The sequence below is a fragment of the Monodelphis domestica genome, chromosome 2 (genome assembly GCF_027887165.1).
Source record: "Monodelphis domestica isolate mMonDom1 chromosome 2, mMonDom1.pri, whole genome shotgun sequence".
Classification (NCBI taxonomy): domain Eukaryota; kingdom Metazoa; phylum Chordata; class Mammalia; order Didelphimorphia; family Didelphidae; genus Monodelphis; species Monodelphis domestica.
Genome location: NC_077228.1, coordinates 493,482,002 through 493,490,914, shown reverse-complemented (window position 1 = coordinate 493,490,914; position 8,913 = coordinate 493,482,002). Strand labels below are relative to the sequence as shown.

Here is an 8,913-nt window from a genome sequence, read left to right as displayed (position 1 = left end):
CAAGTATAAGACCATTTGATCCTTGAAATACTAGGGACCACTGGAGTTTATTCAGTTGGGGAGCAAGATTGTCAGACCTATGATTCAGGAATATCATTTTCACATCTGAATAAGGATAAACTGTGGTAGAAAGCAGGCTAATAGACCAGACCTGAGATGATATGGAATATAGTGCCAGTGTTAGAGGAGAGAAGCATATGCAAGAGATATTGTGGTGGCTAAATCACCAGTGGAAATTGATCAGACTTGGGGAATGAGAATGAGTTGTAAAGGACCACACCCAAGTTGTGATCTTAGGGGAGTAGAATGATACTACTAGGTACTAGGGAGAAAGAAAGATCGGGGGGGGGGGGTGGGGGTGGAGATAGTGAGTTCGGGTTTAGATGTGTTGGGTTTAAGATGTCTGTGGAACATCTAGTTCAAGCTGTCCAATCCATAGTTGGAGATATGGGACATTAGGTTAGTAGAGAGACTTAGTACTGGATAAAAATATTTAAGCACCAGCAGGCAGCAGAGAGATGATAACTGAATCCATGGAAGCTGATATAGTTACCAAAAGAAGTAGTATAGAGAGAAAACAGAAGAGTATCCAGGACAGAATCCTGTGGGGCATCTACTAATAGTGGATGTAACCTAAATAAAGATCAACTGAAGGAAACTGAGAACCAATGATCATATAGGTAGGAGGAGAACTATGAGCAAATGGCGTCAGGAAACCTAGAAAAATGATGTACCTAGGAGAAGAGAGTGATAAATGGTGTTAAAGGCTGAATATGAGGATTAAGAAAGGCTATTAGATTCAGCGATTAGGGAATCTTTGATAAACTTTGGAGAGAGAAATTTCAGTTGAAGGACAACTTCAGAAAGGAGATTCTAGAGAATTTAGAGAGAATGAGAGGAAAGGAAAAGGAGGCATTAATTTTAGATGGTCTTCTTAAAGAGTTTAATCACAAAATGGAGGAGAGATAGTAGGTGATAGCTATGAGGCTTTGGAAGATGAGAAATGGGCATGTTCATAGGCAGTAAGGAAGCAACCAGTAGACTTTGAAAATAAAAATGAGAGAATAACAATAATAGAAAGGACAATTTTTGGGGGTGGGGGGAGAATACTGTTTTTAAATACATATAATACATAGGATTAAAAAGAAAACCAAATATACTAAAAACACAATTAATAAATATTCTCTTAAACCAAGTTCATGGCCAGATTAAAAACTTATTTGAACAAAGGAATCTCTGGATAAAATATACCCTTCACATAGTTTCCTCAAGGCAACTTTGACTTCCTTGTTTCTCAGGCTGTAGATGAGAGGATTTAGCATAGGGGTAAAAATACAGAAGAGGACAGAAACTAGAACATCCACATCCAGAGAGTAGCCTGAGCTGGGCTGATCATAGTTGAAGGTTCCAGTTCCATAGTAGATGATCACCACAGTGAAGTGAGAGGCGCAGGTGGAGAAGGCTTTGTGTCTCCCTTGAGTGGACTGGATTTTCAGGATGGCAGAGATAATGAACATATAGGACACAATAATAAACAGGCAGGGGCTCAAAGCAATGGTGGCACTGGACACATAGAGTGCAAACTCATTGACTGAAGTGTCTGAGCAAGAGAGTTTCAGTAGTAGGGGGATGTCACAGAGAAAATGACTGATCTGATTAGGACCACAAAAAGTAAGAATTGCTGTGAGCCCTGTGTGTATCATGGAATTCACTAAACCACACAACAAGGACCCAGCTGCTAAGTAGGCACAGACTTTCTTACTCATGAGAACTGGGTAGCGTAATGGATGGCAAATGGCTATGAATCTGTCATAAGCCATGGCAGCCAACAGGACACACTCAGAGCCTGCAAAAGTAACAAGGAAGAAGAGCTGGGACAGGCAACCTTCATAGGCAATGGTCTTCTTCTCTCGGAAGAAATTCACCAGCATGATGGGGACGGTGGTGGACGTTTAGCAGATGTCCAGGAAGGACAAGTTGCTGAGGAAATAGTACATAGGAGTGTGAAGAGCAGGATTGATTCTGATTGCTGTTAATATGAGAAGGTTACCCAGAAGTGTTACCAGATATATGAGTAAAAATATCAGGAAGAACAATCCCCGCAATTCTGGATGGTTGGAGAACCCCAGGAAGATGAATTCAGTGACAAGTGTTTGGTTTCCCCTTTCTTTAATGTCCTTCATAGCTGCAATGAAAATGGAAGATTTAAGTGTTTGGGGAAGGAGGGTATTATCCCCTTCCTCTTCATCAGTCCCAATCATACAATGTTGACCACAGCAATCCATGGGAAACACAATCCAAAAGAACTTAACCCAGAACAGAAAGTCATGGGAAGGACAAACATGAACAAACACATACTCCTGTGAATACCAAAGGATAGCCACTCAAAGGAGGAGGCTTGGCTCATACAGTAATTCTCCACTCGTGATTTTGGAGTTCTTTTTCACTGAATTACTTCACTGATATTTATTGACTCCTCTGCACTTATCTCAGGGATGGTCTGACTTTAATTTTATACAAAGGCTATGTTGGTATAATGTTCTTTCAGCCAGTCAATAAACATTTATTAAGTGCCTATTATATGCCAGGCTTTGCCGAGCATTAGAGACACATATATGAAAAAAGAAAGACAGTCCAATCATGTCGATTTCTTTCCTGATGCCTACCTGTGTCTCCAAGGTCACATAGCTGGTGTCTGAGGTCACCCTAACTCCAGGCCCAGCACTAGCTGTATCAGGCAGGTCACAACCTTCCTGAGCCCCACTGGATCCCAGGGCCCTAATGTAAGGCGAATTCTTGTTATTATGGGGTCATGTGAAATAGTGCCAACACACCCATTCACCATTGCATGATGCTGTTCCTCACTAAAGGTCTTTTCAAGGCTAAATACCCCCAGGCTCTTCAACTCATTTCCATAAGAGGAAGTATGCCAAACACTAGGCTATGGGGGAAGAGGGAGGCATAAAGACTAAGGAAATAGTCACTAGAACAAAGCAGGAGAGGGAGGTGATTAAGTTGGGATATAAAAGAAGGAGACTGATTCCCTTGTGCTATTTATAAACTGACCTTGAAGGGAAATGAAACCAGGTAGACCTTTGAATCATAGGATCAAGTATCCCTCAGGCCTTCCCTATTGGGGTTGTAGACATTTTCTTGTGTTGTTGCCCAGCCCAGTTTTTTTTTTTAATTTTCTATGCCAATAATCCTCCTTCATTGGAGTAAGGAATGGAATGTCTTAGGTATTTTGGGTGCTTCTTTTAAGGATATAATTAGATATTATCATGTAGGAAGGAAACTTTCATGGCAAAGAAAATGCACATGCTCACTCCATTATCTTAATCATATAATTTAAGATGAAAGCATTGAGATGAACTCAAACTCTGAACAGATCTATCAGAATAATTAGAGAGGGCTGACCTTTGTCCATTGTTTAGAGTGGATCATTCACTGCTAGAACCAAATTTGTCTTCATCCCTCTTGGATCTGAAATGAGAGTCAAAGAAATCAAGAAAAAGATACTTTGGAGGGCAGGTTAGCTGAATGATGTGGTAGAACAGAAGATGTCTGTGATTCTAAAAGTAGTTCTCAAGATCCTTCAACCTGTGACCTCTTGGTATTTTGAGAGAATATAAGAATATAGGAATGACCACCCTGTGTCCAACTCATAGTCCAGTTAATTCAAATCCTATTGATAGTAGAAATCCTAAAGGGAAGTAGTACAAAAGAATATTTTGTTCATTCTAATGTCAGTTAAAGACTTGGTCACTAGGTATAGCCCAGCTTCATCTTATTTTCCTAGAAAGGGAAGTAATAGTCCTGTTTACACTATATATATAGAATGGTTTAGGGCATTTCATTTTATTAAAGTTCAGAGAAGCCTACATTTAAAGCCTAAAGGGAGCTAGAGATCTACTAGACCAATTTCCTCATTTTAATGAGGAGGAAAGTAGTACCCAAAGTGGTTAGTTAGGTAAGTCATTTGCCTAAAGTTACACAGGTAGCAAGCAGCAGAGGTGAACCCAGATCCTCTGACCTCAAGGTCAATCCCTTTTCCAGTGTTCCATGTTGCTTCTCTGAGTCTGGACTTCATAGCCATCATTCTTTTAGTTCTCCTAATTTCTTAACTACTCCTACATCCTTTTTAGACTTCTGAAGGAAGGTATTCCTCAAGGATCCAGCTCTGACATAGTTTTATTCTCTCTCTATTCTCTCTCCTTTGAAAATCTATTCAATCCTTTGACTTCAACTAGTTTTATGCCAGTGACTCTGAAACTTATATTTGTAATACTGAATCTATAGAGGTAAATCTCTACAAAGAAGTGAAAGAAAGAATAATAGATTAGGAATAAAAACATCCTGGAGGAAAAGGTAATATGGAAAAATGAAGCAAAACCCAATAATATTAAGTAGTCAATCAATATATTTGATACATGATCTACATACAAGTAAAACACATTAATCTTGAAGACAAAAATTGAAGAAATAACTTACGAATTATTGGTTACCCTAAAGAACATGAAAAGTCAAAAACACCTCACACCATTATGCAAGAAATAATATAAGAAAACTGTCCAGAATTTTTGAATATAGAAAATATAACACCAATAGAAAGAGTCCATAGATCATCTCCAGAAATATACAACAGTCCTGGACTTCAAACTTCAAGACACCTAGTCACAAAATTTCACAATTCTAATGACAAGCAACAAATTCTGCAAGCAACCAAGAGAAATACCTAGAATTAAAAAGGAATAGAAATTTGTAGAATCTTACCCTGCTTCTCATTCTCTGTATTCCATCACTGATGCTGTGTGTCCTCTTTATTCCGTGCCCCATCTTAAGGAAATAAATTTCCATTCCCAAGTATCCCTTTGAAGGAGTTTTGTTAAATAGTACTTCTGCTGCCTGATCCTTTCCCCAAGTCCTATTGAGCTAGGGCCAGTAGGGCTTTTGGTTACCCAAGTTCTCAACCTGTGATTATCAATTACCTTTTGGGAAACAACATAATCACCTTGTTTAAGAGAAGGAGAAGAAAGTGGGAAGGACAAGGCTTGAGGTCATGGCAAAGAGGTGAGAAAAAAGGAATGTTGAAATTTGACCATGTATACCAAGGCTCCTGAATTCTTGAACCAAAGAAGTAGAAAGAAAAAGATTTAGACAGTCCTTTGGCATACTTCTGTTGTTCCAATCCAATTCATTCCATATGATTTTGTCTTAATTTGATTACATGGTCAGTCAGTTTAAGATTTCACTTGTTTCTACCTTCCACCCCCTTACAAACTTCACCTTCACTATTAATCACTTATAATTATATATCCCTGTGGAACTCTTAACATCTGATTTCACTGCTTCACTTCTAAGTGTCAGCAGAGAAAATCACAAAAACTTGATGATTTCAACAATTAAAAGTTTAAGTTACCACGCCTGTTTCTTGACAATCCTGGTCTACTTCATTCATTTCCTGTGTTATTCCCCAATAGCATCAATTCCAACTTCTTTTCTACCTCTAAATCGCATTCTTGCAAAAGATGATTTTTCCACTAGTTGGGTGGGTTATGGTGGGGACCAGAAGGATGGTGCAAGACAGCCATTGAGGTCCCTTCTAACTCAAATTGCTCCTCCTCTTTCACTAGGAAGTTTGAGGACATGAGAAATCAACTTCAGTCAAGTTCACTCTTCCTTTCCTAAAATGTTTCAGTATCAACATCCCATTTTCTTCTACTTCCCTCTTTGCAGACTGAGGCATCTGTTCTCCTAACAAGGTCTACTTTTTCTCCCTTTGCTTTGAACCCATTATCTACTCCCTCCTTCAGGATGTTACTACAGCAAAATTCTCTCTTTCATGTACCATCAATCTCCTTCTTCTCTCTGTGTAGATATGGTCAGGTCTTCCCAATTATAGAACAAAAAAATAAACAAACAAGAAACAAGTTTGCTTAATCTTACCAAATAGAATTCTGAGTCTTTTCTTGTTGCTAAATTTCTTGTAAACAACTCCACCAAATGCCTCCACTTCATCATAAACCCACCTTCTCCTCAACCCCCAGTATCAAGCTTCCATCCCCACCATTCAATTGAAAACAGCCCCTCAATGGGGTGCTCCCCAGTGACCTCTCACTTCAGATAATGTAACCTTTTTTTTCTGCAAGTTCTCATTCTTTTTGAATTCCTACTGCTTTTCTTTCCTTCCTTCCAATTACTTTTGGATATACTTATTTGGCTTTATAACCAAGGCAGCTAGTGTGGCATGCCTCCTATCAGGAAAAACTGAGTTCAAATCCAGCCTCTGACATTTATTCACTGTCCAACCATAGGCAAGTCATTTAATCCTGTTTGCCTCAATTTTCTCAACTGTAAAATGGGAACAACAAAAACACTTACATTGTGAAATTGCTGTGAGGATGAAATGAGATAATAATTGTAAATGCCTAGCACATTGGAAGTCATATATAAATGTTAATTATAATTATCATAGTTAATGCATTCTCTTACTTTCCTTTTTAACCACTCCTCTATCCTTTGCAGAAAGGTATTCCTGAAAGGTCTGTTCTCTGCCCACTTCTCTTCTCTCTTTCCTCATTCTCCTTTGACAATTTAATCCTATTGCTTCAACTATGTCTATGGAAATGACTGAAACTTTATCAGAAGTCTTGACCTCCCATATAATTTCCAGACCCAATTCTAAAAAAAAAAAACAAAAAACCCTTTCTTTGATGATTCTACTACAACTGGCCGTCATCTCACCTTTCCTCTCTCCTTCAATGCTGACTTTCTAGAAAAAGTTGCTTATACCCATGTGCACACTTCTAGGTTTTTCCAAAACATCATCACCTGATGGTCACATCCACACTTCAAATACAACATGTAACAAAGTGAGGTTCCTTGCTCTTTCTTTGTCTCTCCCTGTCTCTGTCTCTCTTCACCATGTTTTGGCATTTCAGCTTGTGGCACCCTCTTCTTTTGTTAATAATAATAGCTAACATTTATAGAACTCTTACTACATAACAGGCACTGTGCTACATATTTTAAAGTTATTATCTCATTTGATCTTGACAACCCTGTGAAGTAGGGGTCACACAGCAAGTAACCATTGGGCAAAATTTGAACTCCAGTCTTCCTGACTCCATGACTAGTATGCTATCCACTACACCCCCTTGCTGTCTTTACAAGTGTCTGCCAAACTCTTTAGGAGGAAGTGATAGAATCCTGGGTAGTTTTTAGCTCTTTATAGTAATTGGTTTATCCACAGATCATAAAGGACTGATCAGGGCCACTATAGGTTATAAAGGATCTGACTAGAACTGGAAAGGACCTTAGAAGCCATTGAACCCAAACGCTTTATCTTCTAAATGAGGAAACTGACTCTGAGATAGAGTGATTTACACAAGGTCACACAGGTAGTAAGTGGCCAGGTTCAGGGTCAAAGTACTTTGACTCTAAATAAGAGGAATATGTTGTGAGAGGGAAGTTTTAGTGTGAATGGAGAAAGGATGGTGGAGTGGGAGGACCACTTGATCTTGAGATAGAGAACTTGGATTCTAGTGCCAGGCCTTCTAATAAAGACTCAGAGGGTCTTAGAGAAGTCATAGTTAACTGTTTGAGTCTGAGTTGCTTCCCACTTATGCCTAAATATATATATATATATGTAATAAAAATATAATTATAAAATAAAATGTATATTCATTAAAATTTAAATTTAATTAAAACTTTACAATATACTTTAAAATATAAATTATATGTATATTATATATGTTATATATAATAATATAAATATAAATAACATGTATTATTTATATAATTTAAATATATAATATATTATAATATATAGTAATATATTAGGGTTAGGGTTATGTAATATATTATAATACTATATTATTATATATCATATATGAGAGCAAATTTATATTATATATATATAAATATAAAGTGGAGGTTGGATGAAATGACCTCTAAGGTTCTTTCCAATTCTAATATTTCTGTGGTTCTTTGAGGTTCCCTTGCTAAAGGACATGCTCACTTTTCTAAAACATCCTTGTGTCTCGGTTTCTTATTTAAAATGGTAAATTGCCTCCAGGCTAAGAGGTGTCTCTCACTGAGGTCCTGGTGTTGAGCTTGGCATGCAGGCTTGGGTACATAAGTAGACTAAGGCAGTACTACACACAATAGGAAGATTCACCAGCAAACATGGTGCTGGAGCTTCTAGTTCAATGGAATGATTGGCTCAGGGGCTAGATAAATGGGAAGAGCAGCCAGGAGCAGGATTTGTTGAAATCTTGTTATTTCCTCCCAACTTTGCTGGAAGACAAATCCTGCCCGGTCTTCCTCTGAACTGTCTGCCTTCTGTCCTTCCCATTCTCCCCATGGCTCCCACTGCCCTCCTCACTAGCTGCTTCTTCTTGCATTCCTGTAGGGACCCTGGAAACAGGTCTTCCTCCTCTTCTCTCTGCTCCCTTCCAAGCAGCCTTCATGCTGCCTCAGCTCGATCTTATTTAGATCTGGTGATACCATTATTCTGCTTCTTCATATGCAATGGCTCCCTACTCCCTACAGAGAAAAACTAGATATTTGCCTGACATTCAAGGTCTCTGACAACCTGGAGCTCCTTACCTTTTATGCCCTTTCTCAGTCAGATGAACTACTCACATGGTCAAGCATGTCTCTGTCTCACATCAGTCTCACAAGCTTTGCCAAGAATATTCTCTTTTCCTCTTGTGCTTCTTCCTATGCTTTAGAACTCAATTTAAATGCCCCCTCCTCCATGAAGCTACCCTGATCCCCCAGTGACCACTGACAGCCCTGTGGAGCTCAGAGAGCTCTTTCATAAGACACTTTTTATCATCGGTTACAGCATGTTGTCACCTACTGATGTGTCTCATCCCTCTAAAACTCCAAGAAGGCCAGGACCAGGACCAG

The 8,913-nt window shown here is 38.7% G+C and overlaps 1 pseudogene; it reads right to left on the bottom strand.

Annotated features, from left to right (window-relative positions):
- Positions 1 to 1,208: 1,208 nt before the first annotated feature.
- LOC100618062 (olfactory receptor 5V1-like) lies at positions 1,209 to 2,214 on the bottom strand (annotated as a pseudogene).
- Between the last annotated feature and the right edge of the window lie 6,699 nt (positions 2,215 to 8,913).